A 14,732-nucleotide genomic window follows, 5' to 3' on the forward strand; every position below is an offset into this window, starting at 1 on the left:
CATGCCCTGGGGGAGAACAGTCCATTGAAAACACCTGCAGGGATGGGTATTATTGATAGAAGGAACTGAGAATGCAAAACGATGTTTATCATCTGGGTGAATATGAATATGGTAGAAGCAGTCTTTCAAATCAATTATAATTAGTGGCCATTCCTTAGGGATTACTATAGGTGATGGTAAACCTGTCTGTAATTTTCCCATAGATAAATTCACAGTTCTAAGATCCATCAGCAGTCTTCATTCTCCTGATTTCTTTTTTATAGTAAATATAGGCAAATTCCATTGGGAAAAATGAAGGTTCAATATGTCCTAATTTTAGTTGCTCTTGCACTAATTCTGTTAGCATCTTTAATTTCTCAGTTTTAAGGGACCACTGACCTATCCATATTGGTTCATTAGATTTCCATTTTATTTTTATCGGTGCTGGGTTGTTATTTTTTTTTTTTGGCAGTGGCCCCTACCACAATTTTTTGGTTTTTAATTCAGGAGAAAGTTCAGGCTCACCTTGAGCTAATGGAATATGGAATTCTGCCTTCCATTGTTTATGCAGGTCACGGCCCCACAGGGATGGTGAGAATGGGCCCATGTGAGGTCTGGTTATAGCTTTTTTTTTATGGGCCATAAAATACCATAGTTCTTGTGCTTAACAAACAAGAACTCAGGTCTCCCACTCCTTTTAGCGAATATGGAATTTCTTGAAGAGGCCAATTTTCTGGCCATTCTTTATTAGAAATTACAGTAACTTGAGCACCTGTGTCAATCATGCCATTGAAGGATTGCCCTTCTAAATTAAGTTTAATGTTGGAGGCTGTCAGAGCTAGAGAGCAAAATGGAGTCTCTGATGCCTGAAACATAAGGCCTGTGTACATGACAGGCGGCCACTGTGGCATATACCCCCTGGACCTAAAAGAAATGTTAACCAAACAAGTCAGATGTTCCAGTAAACTGCCCGAGTTGCTAAGATAAGATCATACATCCTTTTAAGCTACCATTGTGAAAGAATGTCTGTGTGATATAAGGGTATGCAATATAAGGGTATGTTGTAAAACTGTAAAGTCCCTCCTGCTTCAACCCCCCTACTTTTCTATAGACACCATGAAAAAGTACTGAAAGCTACTTCCTTATGCTGTAGAACTATATAAGCTTGTCTTGCTTTAATAAATTCGGCTCTTGATCAGCAAGCTTGATTTGAGTTCATTTCTTTCCCAGCCTCTTTCCTCCTTTTTAGGTCGGATCCTGCTCGTGACCCACAAATTACTTCACGATCCTCAGTCCACCCTGTGGGCAGGGTCCCGGGGGTCGCAGTTTAATCATTGGATTTTCATCTTTAAATTTAGTAATCAGGGTTTTTGGCAGCCCCTGGATCTGTGCTTCCAAAATCTCCAATTCTTGTCTTGTCTGAAGTCCCAAATTTAACATGAGGTACTATTACTATCTGGGCAATTGTCTCCCCCTTTTTAAAAGTCCAAGTAGCTGGCACGTTAATGACTACAATAATGTCTCCCTTTGAATCTGAATCAATGACACCTGTGGTTACTGATATACCTTTTATGTTGAGGGAACTTCTGCCCAGAATCAAACCCATTGTATCTGGAGGTGGTGGTTCCACTATGCCTGTGTGTAACTTATAAGGGCATTCTCCTGGGTAAATTGTAATGTCCTCTTGGCAAGCTATGTCAAGCCCAACACTGTCCATCGTGGCATGTGTTAATTCGTTAATTGAGATAAATCTTCTTGGGCTGGGCCGGGAAGAATTACGGTTTGATGACTTTGTCCCTGATTTGAAAGGGCCTGGGGATTGGCCCTGTAGACATTTCCCTGTTTCGTGAATGTAGGTCCCGGAAGAGCTGAATTTAAAAAAATGGCAATTCCTTTCAATATGCCCCTGTTTTCCACAATGGTAATAGGCAAATTGTCTCCTAGGGTTTGTGTTAAAACCTCTCCTATGTTATTATTAGGGAGATTTCCAGATCTACATTCTTTCGCCCAATGGTGACCTTTTTTACATTTTGGGCAGAGACCTGGCTTTCAGGCGACTTTTTGTCCCCAGAGGTAAAGAGGTATTGTTCCTTTAGTAATTGCAAAGGTTTGTACCAGATCCAAGTTTGCTAATGAATGGGGCATATCATAAACATTCCTCCATGCATATAAAAATTCATTTAAATCAGCGTTTTCCTGCAATGGAGTCAATACCAATTTGCAAGCCGAATTTACATTATGATAAGCCAAACATTTTTCTAGAAATTTCCTCACCTCCTCATTTTTTTTTGTTTTTGGGCCACACCCGGTGGTGCTCAGGGGTTGCTCCTGACTGTCTGCTCAGAAATATCTCCTGGCAGGCATGGGGGACCATATGGGACACCAGGATTCGAACCAACCATCTTTGGTCCTGGATCGGCTGCTTGCAAGGCAAACGCCGCTGTGCTATCTCTTTGGGCCCATACCTCCTTGTTTTTAATTTGTATTTTCGAAGCATCTTTGAGCTTAGCCACAAATTCTACATAAGGCTCATGGGGACCTTTGATAATTCTTAAAAACGTTCCCTCACAAGTACTGTTAGCATCAATTTTTCCCATGAAGACAATGCAATGTTTTTAATTATTTTTGAGATTTCCTTAGGTAAAGCCACTTGTGTCTCAACATCTGCATATTGATTTTCTCCCATTAATAATTCATACAAGAGACTAACCCCTGCCACTCGTTTTTTTGTTCCATCGGGTTATATAGTTTGGATTTCACACCTTCTGCATATAACATTTCACATTCAGTTAGCTGTTTAGATGGCAGGCATATTTCAGCAAGTTTTTTAAAGTCACACAGAGTCCAAATTGTTTTCTGACACCAAATTCTTAGTATCTCCAGACAGTATGGAGAGGTCATCCCAAAATCTTTACATGCTTTTTTAAACCGTTCCCATCCTCCATTTCGAGAGGTTGATAAGTTGAAATATATACTGTCTGCAATGGAGTTGAGGCCAGATTAGCAGAAGTACCCTGCATAGGGCTCTGAGGCCTGATGTGTGGAGTACTAGAATGTGGTTCATTGTCTGAGTTGGCACTATCATGCGAGCCCATAATGTGAACAGAATCAGGATTCCCTTGTGAACTTAGTACTAGAGGTGGTCATCAGTGTCAAGATTTTGATTTGGATCGTGAGTGTCTAAATTACATGTCTGGGTTGATTTTTTGCCAGCAAAAATGCCTATATTCTTGATGTTAGTGCTAGATTTATCAGCCTGTACCTTAGTCTGGATTTTCATAGGATAATTTTTTTTATTGTCCATACTGGTCATCACTTTACAATTTCCACACTATTTCCTAACTACTAGCCAATGCCTATGCACACCATAGCCATATTAGCCAACACAGAAATTCCACAAATTATAACTAATGGAGACCACACAAGTGATGCAAATATTGGAGTAGAAAATTTCGATTGAAATATAAATAGCAACTATCCAACGACAATGATATTTGCTAGTGCCAAACCAAGTGGTTTACATCCAAACAGAATAATGCACTTGAATAATGCCAAACCGATGTGTTTAATAACAGATGGCATAATGAGCGTGAGTATCCATAGAAACCAACCAAGGACCTCCACAGGCAATTTCCAATAAAACATGTCACTTACAGTTACAGAGGATCCAGATTCACCTGTTTTGGGTGCCAATTGTTGGTAGAAACTGAACCCCTTATTGATTGTTTCTGAGTCCACAAATAGCTCCCAGAAAGATAAATTAATTCCCATTCTTCTATCCCCCCCTTTGGGGAAGACCTTGGTAATAATATCCGGAGTAAATAATCTACACAGACAAAAGATTAGGGGACAAAAGGTTCAGTGAAGAGAGTCCTTTGTCAGTCTGAAGCCAGCTCCCAAAAGCCACCTGAACCAGCCATCAGCTCTGACAAAAAAGCTCCTTATGCCTCCCCACAAGCTATTTATTTCCTCCTTTATCACCCCCACATGGAAGGTCCAGGTGGGATGACAGGCAAAAAACATTCCTATAGCATACACTACAATTAGCATACAAGTGGCATACACTACAGACAAAAAACAATCCTATAGCATATACTGCAATTGGCATACAAGTGGCATACACTACAATCCATCAGTCTTTTTTTTTTTTTTTTTTTTGGGTCCCACCGGGCAGAGCTCAGGAGCTACTCCTGGCTCCACTCCCAGAAATTGCTATACTGGCAAGCTCAGAAAACCATATGGGATGCCAGGATTTGAACCAATGACCTTCTGCATGAAAGGCAAATGCCTTACCTCCATGCTATCTCTATGGCCCAATCCACCAGTCTTAACTTGGGTACAATTTTGCTTAGGATAAAGGCCTTTATTTTCTGTAGTGGGAGGATTCACTATTTCTAATCCTTTTGTCCCTCAATACCCAACAATTCATAAACTCAACAGGACTGCATTTAGCAGTACTGAAACTCCAGCAATGATTAAGGATATATACAGGACAGGAGAGGTAGCAATGTAATTATATAATTTTATCAGCTATGCGACCACAGCCAACCTAAAGCCAAAAATTCACACAACACCGAACCAACCACATCAGCCATCCAAGAATCACTGAGGGAAATTTCCAAGAAAATATTTCACTCACTGTTAATGTGGGTTGAGTTGTAGACTGTTCAAGCACCAGTTATAATGTGAAGTTCTCTAGGACATGGGTTGAGGTTTGGTTATCTCATAGTTCCCATGAGAAAAAGGGAATTTCCATTCCCCTAACCAGCAAGAACAGCAGAAGCAGGTCCAGTTGTATTGATCCACAGCAAATAATCCACACAAACAAGAGGGTAAAAAGAGGCAAGAAGACAGATACAAAACCCTTTACCAACTAGCCAGTTGCGCCAAATCAAGAGCTAGATCACCTGCAGTAAAGGTCCGCCTCCTCTCAACATTGCCCCCTATTTATCTAAACAGCCTCCTATTTAATCAGATCCTTACTAAAAAGGAAAGCAGGCAGATAGAACAGATACAACAGAGAAATATTAAAAAGGCCTCTATATACGTCACACAGGGATAGGGACAAGGAACCTCAAAGAGAATCAAGGATTTGGTGCAGGTCCATAAGAAGAAAAATGAATGTTGGGTCTTGGATCACTATAATAGAAGGGATGTTTTTAATGACCATATATTGTAAGAAATACCTCAAGCTACCTCAAGTCTGATTCTATTAACACTTCCCCTAGCTACTTGGCCATACCAGGTAGCATGCCTGGAAAATATCCTGGACAACAGCTTATCATTTTAAAGATTGTCAGAAACTAGAATCTCCATGCATCTCCTTCCTGTGTAAACTCATTTATGATCTTGAAGGTGGTCACCTTCTCTGGAAGATAGCACTGATAGGTCAGTGTGGAGCTTCTGGCTGATGAATAACATTTTGGTAAGCTTAAAAACATAAGAAGGTATAGGGGCTGGAGAGGTGGTGCAAGTGGTAAGATGTCTGCCTTGCACACGTACTAGCTTAGGAGGGACCACTGTTCAATTCTCTGGCATCCCATATGGTTCCCCAAGCCAGGAGCAATTTCTGAGTGCATAGCCAGGAGTAACTCTTGAGCGTCACAGGGTGTGACTGAAAAACCAATAAATAAATAAATATGGAGGGACAGAGATATAGTACAGCAGGTAAGGCACTTGCCCTGCACATAGCATACACAGATTGGATCTGTGGCACCCCACCATGAGTTTGACAGGAGAGATTTCTATGTGCAGAGAGCCGAGTGTAACCTCTGAGTACAATTGGAAGTGGACCAAGAGACAGAGGAGTGGGTTGATCAACTGCATATGTAATGGGCATTTGCCTTCCACGTGGCTAATCTGTTTTTGATCTTGGGTATCTTATATAGTCCCCAACACTGTCAGGAGTAAGATTTCTGAGTGCAGAGCCAGAGTAACCCCTAAACACTGATGGGTGTGGCTCAAAAACAAACAAAAAAGAAAACAGAAAATTAAAATAGGAAGGGAGATAAAGAATCACACAACTATAACAACAAACTTGTATGAGGGGGAGATGGGATCAGAGAATAGAGGAGCATGCAGAGGTGCAAGCAGAGAGTCTAAACAGGGGCAATACGTCAAGCACTGCTCTGTTGTGTATGTAAACACTTTTATGGGATTATTATGTTACTGATCCTACCCTGATCTGTGATTGTGCCCTACCCTAGGGTGTGACCTGGCATTCTGCTCCCACTCTAGGGTAGTACCTGATTCTGCTCCCACCATTGGGTGGTATTTGATCCCACCATTAGGTGGTACCTGATTCTGGAGCATAAAAGCAGGGGTCTGTGGAAGGTGAGGGGCTTTTTTCCTGGGACCTATTCTTAGGCCTTTTGGCTTCGGCCTCTTCACGGAATAAAGAGCTGTTTTCTTCGGAAGCCTGACTGCCTGTTGGCTTTCTTCCCGCGGCATTCACCTCAGAACCGCTGGCTGAACAGGGTAACAGATGCGTGGTCCGAGCTGGAGGAGAAAGCCCTCATCCTCCATCCCTCCATCAGTCAACCTCATCAGGGGCTGATTTGCAACACTGCTCAAACATATCTCCTGTGTCTATGCTCAGGAATCACTCCTGGCAGGAACCAGGGGACTCTATGTGGTTTCAGCAAGAGGCAGCGCAGAGTTTCCTCCAAGTCTTGTCTCTGCTGCCCTTGGTGTCATTTGGGACCAAAGGGCAAGAATGCAAAAGGTGGCCCAAAGCAATAGCATAGCAGGAAGGACAATGGCCTTGTGCCTGAAAAACCCAGGTTAGATCCTTGATACCCATAATGTCCTTTGAACACCACCAAGAGTGAAACAGCAATCAGAGATCAGGCATTGAAAGGCTGGAAGATTTGGTTCTGCTCAGTTCTGTTTGAACAGATGAGAGCTCAGAATCTCGCTTCTGGCTGCAGCCCACTTGTGTGACTGGGTACCTTCATGACACGGGGTTTCACCAGCTCCTTCCTCCACATGGGCAAGGGTCATGGGCCACAGCTAACCTGTCTCATTGTTGAGCAATTCCCGCTGTCCCTGAAAAGCCAGTAATTATCCAACGGAGCCCAAACTTCCAGGCTGGTACATGCCAGGAGCTGCAGAGAAGTAAGGTTTGAAGAAAGGGGGCTGGGATCAAAGTTTGGGGGCCCACAACACTTCATCCAAATATTGACTTTTTGGTTTTTCAGTTTGAGGGCCACACCCTGTGAGGCTCAGGGCTCTGTGCTCTGGAATTTCTCCTGATTGTTCTTAGTAGATCCTATGGGATGAAGGGGAAAGATCCCAGGTCAGCCATATACTAGGCCAGCATGCTCTCACTGTGCTATATCTCCTGCCCCCTCTCTGGTCCTGTTTAACCTCTTTCCCTTGTCTGTTCCCATGTTAACATGGGTACATGAGGGCAGAGATCTCAGCACCTCCCACATTTCTTGTACATTGTTTTGTACATACTTTTCTTGCACACATCTGGGCCTATCTGTTCTTGTGAATTGCCAGCTGTTCTGTCAGCTGCCTGCATACTAGTGAACTCTTCTTGCAGATGTTCTTCCCTGTAGCTTTGTCCTATGGCTCGGTTCTGCCTCTAAAATATTGCCCCCACGTCCACACCTGAGTTTGTAACAGCAGTGGTGACATTTCTCTTGACATTCCTTTACAGTCCTCTGACAAGGGCATGCTCGGGCCAGTCCCCTTTAATGTATGCAAAGCAAACACCATACTTCTGTCCTGTCATTCCACTGCACCCAATTTGTGCACATCTATATTCTTCACACTTTCAAACCATGTTTACCCATCAGAGAAATCAAAACTTCCAGAAGCACAGATGGGAGCACAGTTAACGGTCTGTGTGTGCAGAACAAGGAGGTGCCCACGGCTGTATTGGAAAAGGCATTGGAGAAGCAATATATGAGGGTGGGTTGCTCAAGCACTACAAGATAAAAGCCAAGCGGCTTTTATGGTCTCACCATAAATCTGTCCTGCATGCTCATGTATGAAAGATTTATCGGGAAACACAAGAGTGCCCAGATCCCAGCACAACCTTCTCCCCTTCATTTCCTCCACCACTCCCACTGTCTCCCACAAGCTTCTTGGACACCTCACTACTCAGTCCTACCTCTTTTGCAGGGCCTGGAAGTGATGTCCAAGCAAATCTTTGTTGCAGAATTTCAGAATTTTATTAGTTTTTTTGTTGGAGGACACACCCAGCAATGCCCTTGGCTGACTACAGAATATTATCTCAGGGATCACCTCTGGTGAGACTTATGAGAACATATGGGGTGCCAATGATCAAACTCATGTTGGCAGCATGCAAGACAAACATCCTACCTGCTAAAGATGGTGCTTTCTAAGTTTGAAGGGTGACCTTAAAGAGTGTCCCCTGGAAAAGACCTTCACTGTCCCTTCTTATTTGTTACCCCACCTTCACCCACACTGGGTTAGCTCATTTGGTGATGAATTTCTGTGCTTGTTGGGTCAGGGATGTGTTCCAGGGAGAAAGGGAATGTCTTCTGCTGTGACCTAATACCCAGCACAGATTGTTGAATGGAGGGCGAGTAAGTGGATGGATGGATTAACAGACAGACAGATGAGGGGTGGATGGATGCACAGATGAATGGACTGATGAATGGATGGATGGATGGACGGATGGATGGATAGATGGATGGGCAGATGGGTAAAAGCATGAATGTGTGTGGAAGGATGGTGGACTGATAAATCGAACAATGAATAAATTGGTGGGTGGGTGGATGGACAAACAAACTTTCCCAGAGGGAACTGATTTGTGGATCTGGGCATATGGTTCTGGTGGGAGAAACTCTGGCTTCCACCCAACGTCACATGGGCTGACCTGAAGGACCATGATGGCCAAGTATATCCCCATCCCCGGGACCCACTTTCTGCCTTCCCCATGGTGCATGCCCTGCTGCGACACCTTTGAGAGGTGAGTATCTGCATTGTGTGTCTCTGTGGTCAGTCACCATGACTGTGTGTATGTGTATTTATGTATATACATGGTGCATTTATTATCTATGTGGCTTCTTGTATACAAGTGCACTGTGTATGTGTGTGCATGTATGTGCACAGATGCACACATGTGTGTATATATTTCATAGGGGACACCTGGCTCTGAGCTTTGAGCTCTGCTCCCAGTCAAAAGTGATCCCTGAGCAGAGTCAGGAGTAAGCCTTGAGCATTGCTGGATACAACACCACACCCCCTCCAAAAAAAATTAGTCCCTTCTCCATCACCAGACTCCCCATCACCAGACTCCAGAATGGAGTTTCATGGGACATGTTCTCAAAGGAGTAAAGGTCCTGGAAACTCAGGGATAACCTCCCAAGCTGTGGCACTCCCTGTTGTGTGTTGTTTTAACTGATCAGGGTCTGGCTGATGTGAGTCAGCCCTGAAATAGCATAAATGTAACAGGGATCCAATGTCTGCTGCGGTTCTTCCCAAGAACCCTGAAATAGGCAGTGGGGAAATTCTAACCTCCATGATTGTTCTGAAAGGGACCCCAAGCATTATTCCAATCTTTTGTTTGTTTGGGGTCACACTGGTCATTGCTCAGGCTTACTTCTGGCTCTGCACTCAAAGGTCACTTCAGATTGAGCTGGGGGGGAGGACCTTATAGGATGCTTGGATTAAATCCAGGTCAGTGACATGCAAGAACAACATCCTCCCCACTGTCTTCTGAATCCATCCCTGATTAATATCAATTACACCATTATCCAAAAATATGAAACAGTTACTTTTCTGCTGAGCTTAGAGAAGCCACCATGTGACCCACCCAAGATGTCGCCTCTGTTGTCCCATATGTAGCTCCCTCTCACCTGATTCATCTCTTTTTCACTCTCAAATTCATTGCTCTGCCTCTCAGCCATTGGCTGGGGGGTGTGAGATCAGCTTCAGCAGCCAGTCAAGCCCATCCCCGCACTGGAGAGACACTTTATCAAAGTGGGACCGAAACCCAAGGAGATATGAGCCTAGAACCTCATATACTAAACTACATAAAAACAAAAAGAACCCATCCCATATTTTCAGGAACCTCATCATGGTCCCCAAGCATCCCAGGTGCTTATCTAAGGATATGTAAGGGGATAGGGGAGGATCCAGCCCTATTTTATTCACTTGTTCCCATCCATGGTGTGACTGCTCAATGAGCAGTCTAGCATCCCTAGGTTGGTAATCAGCAGTGTTTGGGGAGCCACCAATGGCCAATTTTGAATCCCCAAACCCTAGATCCCAGAGAATCTTCTAATCTCTTTTTCCCATCCCTCTCTTCAGCAAAGCAAGAACAGAACCTAACTGCTTCCTAGAACCAGAGTGAGACCTGATTGTTCTGGGGAGATACAAAGACCTCCATTCAGCCTCTATTTCCCAGGATTGAGGAGCCAGAAAGATATCACAAAGGGCATAGAGCTTGCCTTCTAATGGCCAACCTGGGCTCCAATCTAGTCATCCCATAGGGTCCCTTGAGCACCATCAGAAGAGTAATTTTGAGTGTAGAGCCACAAGGCATTACTGAGTATCACTGGATGTAAGCAATGCTACTATCTTACCCAAATTAAAAACACATATATGGCTACTTTTTTTTTAATCTCCTTATGCCTCATCCATATAAGTAGATCTGGCCACTCTACAGGCAGTATGTGGAAACCTACAGAGCAAAGCAGTGACAAGAGGCTTGATTCACTCAATATGCTGTATTGATTAAAAATATAAAATATAAACTAAAGGTCCACGTATTTTATGAGGCCACCCTAGGCACATATTTCTAAACCTTCAGGCAGATGGTTCTGATGAAGAAATGTAGCATAAAGGAGAAATAATTCACAAGCAGTCAGTTAGTTTCATCAGAGTCAGCTTGCTTTTATTCCCTCAGGGATTTTCTCTGTCATGAGTCTCCCTCTGCCTAACTCATGTCTTTCTCCCTCGAGCTCTGTTTGTTTCTATTACTGCTTCTCCTCACCTCTCCCTAGCCACCACTTTTATTCTTTATTTAAAACAGCTGTCCCCATCTCAGGTATTGGTGGGTCTGATCATCCAGGTGGGATTAATATCTCAAAAGGGGAAAGTGTTGCCTTACAACCTTGGTCAAACCCCTGCATATTTTCAGGCTCAGATGGTGCTCCTATATAACCAATAAATGCCACAACAAGGATAACCCCCACTGCGCAGAAAATTCTCTAAGGCAAGGTTAGACCTGGAAGGGATGGGAAGCTGAGAAAGGGTCTTTGAGAGCAGCTGGGGGTCGATTTCTGCAAGTGTTCCATCACATGCACCACACTCTTATTGTACAGCTGGAGTTTAATCTAGTTACTTTGCTGCTCCCTTGGTGTTTTTTCTATCCACTACCATGATAATTTTCTGGTTTTCTGAGATGGAGGGACAGAGAGGTGAGAAATTGGGAGGTAGGCATGGAGAAGCAGGGTTGAAGACAGAGATAGAAGTGGACAGTGAGGAATGGATAATAACACAGCAGCAGAACACTGACTTTCTACAGGTCAGACCTGGTGTGCTTCCCAGCACTTCATGGTGTCACTCAAACCCCACCAAAAGTGGTCCCTGAGCACAGAGACTGGAGTAATTAATTTCTGAGCTCCACTAGGAGAGATCCCTGAGTGCAGAGCCAGAAGTAATCCCTGAGAATTTCCAGTAGTTATTCCTGAGCACAGAACCATGAGTGATCCCTGAGTGCAGAGCTGAGAATAAAGGAGTGGCTGGGCCCAGGATGTAGTCAGAAGGTGGATTCAGAGTTATGCCTTTTCCCCTTTTCTAGGAGTCCTGGTTGTAGAGACCAGTTATATGCTGGAACAGTTACCCAAACCAGGTGAGTGGTAAAAGTTCTGGAGGCTGGAGGTCAGATATAGGGCCCATAACATTCAATGGAGACATGTCTGGTCTACCCAGCACTGTTATTTGACCTCAGTGCCCTCTTGTCACTTGATTTGGGTCTCTAGTAATTCAGTAATGGGGACAGGTATCAGCAGACTCAGAGCAGAAGCTGCCACTAGTGTGCTTTTTTATTACCTGCAAAGATGGGAGGGCACTTATAACTTCAGCTCTCACTCGGATTTCAGGGTGCTGATGCCAACATACACACACAGAGGCTTGCATGGTTGGGATCCAGCATTAGAGCTAACTTGGCCCACCTCACCACAGCCCTTGAAACCTGCCCTGTACTACTGGTACCTCTGGGAGCTGAGTTTCTTCATCTGCAAATCACACTGCCTTTGGACATCAAGCACGAGGTGAGGCAAGATGTAGAGCCTGGCTAGGCAGGCACCACTTCACCGCCAGGAATGGGTATACAATCTCCTGTTCTAGAAGAAAAGCATGGCCACATCCTGCAACCCCAAAGCTGATCAGACAGCCATAACAAGTTGGTGGGGTTGGAGCGAGACACCCCCCCCCCCCGTGGCCATCCAGGGTCAGGCTATGACCTGACATCTGCCATAGGATTTCAAGGAGCAGGTGCTGTACCACTTCGTAATCATCACTTAGATTGTCTTATATCGCTCTAACCTGCTGCGTATAGGCTCACTGGTGATGCTTTTGCTCGACTGCTCCCGCTACCCTCTGAAAGTGAGTGTGGTGTTACACGTGGCCCTCCAAGTCCATGCCAGTGGCCCAAGATGAGGCTCCACCCCTTTAAAGCTACTGACATGAGGCTCCTCCCCTTAGCTGTGTTGGGAGATGAAGCTCCACCCTTCTCGCGTTAATGACATGAGGCTCCTACCCTTAGAATTTTTGTGTGATGAGGCTCTGTCCCTCTTAGGCTACTGGTTATGAGTCTGCACCCTCCAAATAACTAGGTGATAAGGCCCTGCCCATCTCAAACTATTTGTTGAGGCCCTGCTCCTCAGAGGAGCTAAGAAATAATACCCCACCCTACTCAGGCTAATAACGTGAGGCTCCTCCCCTTATATCTTTTGGGAGATATGGCCCTGCCCCGACAAGCAAAGAGAACCTCGTCCTTCTTAGGTATCTGTTTGATGAGGTAATGCACCAACAGGCTAACATACGCATACTAGTTTATAAGCACTTCTTAGAAGTTCACAAATATGTGTTCCTCTCCCCAGGACTCCCCTGGTCTACCCCCATGATGCATTTGCCTTAGACCGGACTCCATCTTTCTCCCCAAGGATTACTCTGTCCTCCCCCTCTGAGCACATGTCTCCTTGCTGTGTTCCTCAGGCCTGCAAGATGTTCATCTACACGTAGTATCGGAATGTGTCCAATGTTCTATTCTTCATCTTTGCCTTCCTCTTCTTTTGCATGTGCATGGTGCTCTTCCCCACCCAGTGAGTTAGTCCTCCATGTAGATTTGGGCAGGTCAAGGAAAACAGGATCCAGTAGTGCCTTTCTCTCTTGGGTTATTGGCCCAGGGCTTTGAGCATGGCTCCTAGTCATGGAGGATAGGCTGGGGACTATTCCAGTTGATTGGTGAAGCTACTCACAGCAGATCATTGAGCTCAGCCACCTACTATCTTGGTCTTGGTTGGCTAAAAACAAGGCAGGGAGGGGCTGGAACTATAGAACATCAGGGAAGGTGCTTGCATTGCTGCTCCTGGAATACCCCTCTAATCTCCCCCAGCCCCACAGGGAATAATTCCTGAGCACAGTGTCAGGAGTGAGCACTGAGCATTGCCAGCTATGGCACTGAAAAACGAAAGCAAAGGGGCTGGGAGACTCCTGCAATGCCTGAATTCACTCTAGGGGGCAGTGGCGAGCCATGGAAATAGATGGCGTGGAGGTGACACCTGGCAAGTTAGAAATACCAAGAGGAGGGTACAGGAAGGTGGGAGACGCTAGGTGAAGCTTGTCCTCTCACAGATTGCAGGATCCTGTACACCACCTACTTTGTCCATCGTAGACAGAAGGCCTTCTTCGGCTACTACTTTTTTAATGGGCTCCTGATGGTGCTTCTTGTACTCCACGTCTTCTGATTCAACCTCATTCTGCACACGCTCTACAGATTCATCTGGAATCTGTGGGGATAGGTGGGATCAAGGCAAGATATAGGGATATACAACACCACCAGAAGGCCCAGATAGGCAGAGCATGGTTATGAGAGGGGCCAGGGCAGGGGCAGAGTTCTACAGTTCCACCAGGAAGGACCAGGTGGACAGAGACATGACAGGAGGTAGAGCTACACAGCACCATTAGTAAAAGCAAAATGGGTAGGGCCAGGGCATGGGCGGGCTTCATAGCTTCTCTAAGAGAAACGAATATGTGGGAAAGGGCGATACAGTTCTACCACAAAAGATAAGGTGGGTGGCACCCGGATAGTGTCTGGCTGTACAGTTCAATCAGGAAGGGCCAAGTTGGCAGGGGCTGTCGAGGGGGTGTGGCCAGCTACCCTTCTCAGAACCCCTCCTACAGGATTTCGCTGGTGCCCACAACCTAAGTTCTATCTTCTCTCCTTCCTGTACCCCAGATAAATGAAGAACATTTGCAGCGATGTGGATGAGTCCAATTCCAGAGACTGTGAAGTGGTCAAGAAAAATCCTCCATTGCAGGACAAGTGTGGCCCACTAGCCAGGGGTGACCACATCTGATAGGCCTCAGAGTCAGGCAGCAACAAATTAGGACATAAGCAGTCCGCATAGCAGTTGAGCAAGGCCTGACCAGAGAGGGTAACCAACCTTGCACAAACTGGCTCTCTGAATATCTGGTTGCTGTTAGAGACCTTTAGATTGGTCCTCATATTGCCTCATATTGCCTTAGATGTCTCTTGAACGGTT

The 14,732-nt window shown here is 45.0% G+C and overlaps 1 pseudogene; it reads left to right on the forward strand.

Moving 5' to 3' along the window:
- The window catches only part of LOC126030089 (ceramide synthase 4-like), a 58,589-nt pseudogene extending 45,380 nt beyond the window's left edge, over positions 1-13,209 (forward strand).
- The last annotated feature ends 1,523 nt before the right edge of the window (positions 13,210-14,732 follow it).

Source organism: Suncus etruscus, chromosome 15, assembly GCF_024139225.1.
Source record: "Suncus etruscus isolate mSunEtr1 chromosome 15, mSunEtr1.pri.cur, whole genome shotgun sequence".
In the NCBI taxonomy this organism is placed as follows: domain Eukaryota; kingdom Metazoa; phylum Chordata; class Mammalia; order Eulipotyphla; family Soricidae; genus Suncus; species Suncus etruscus.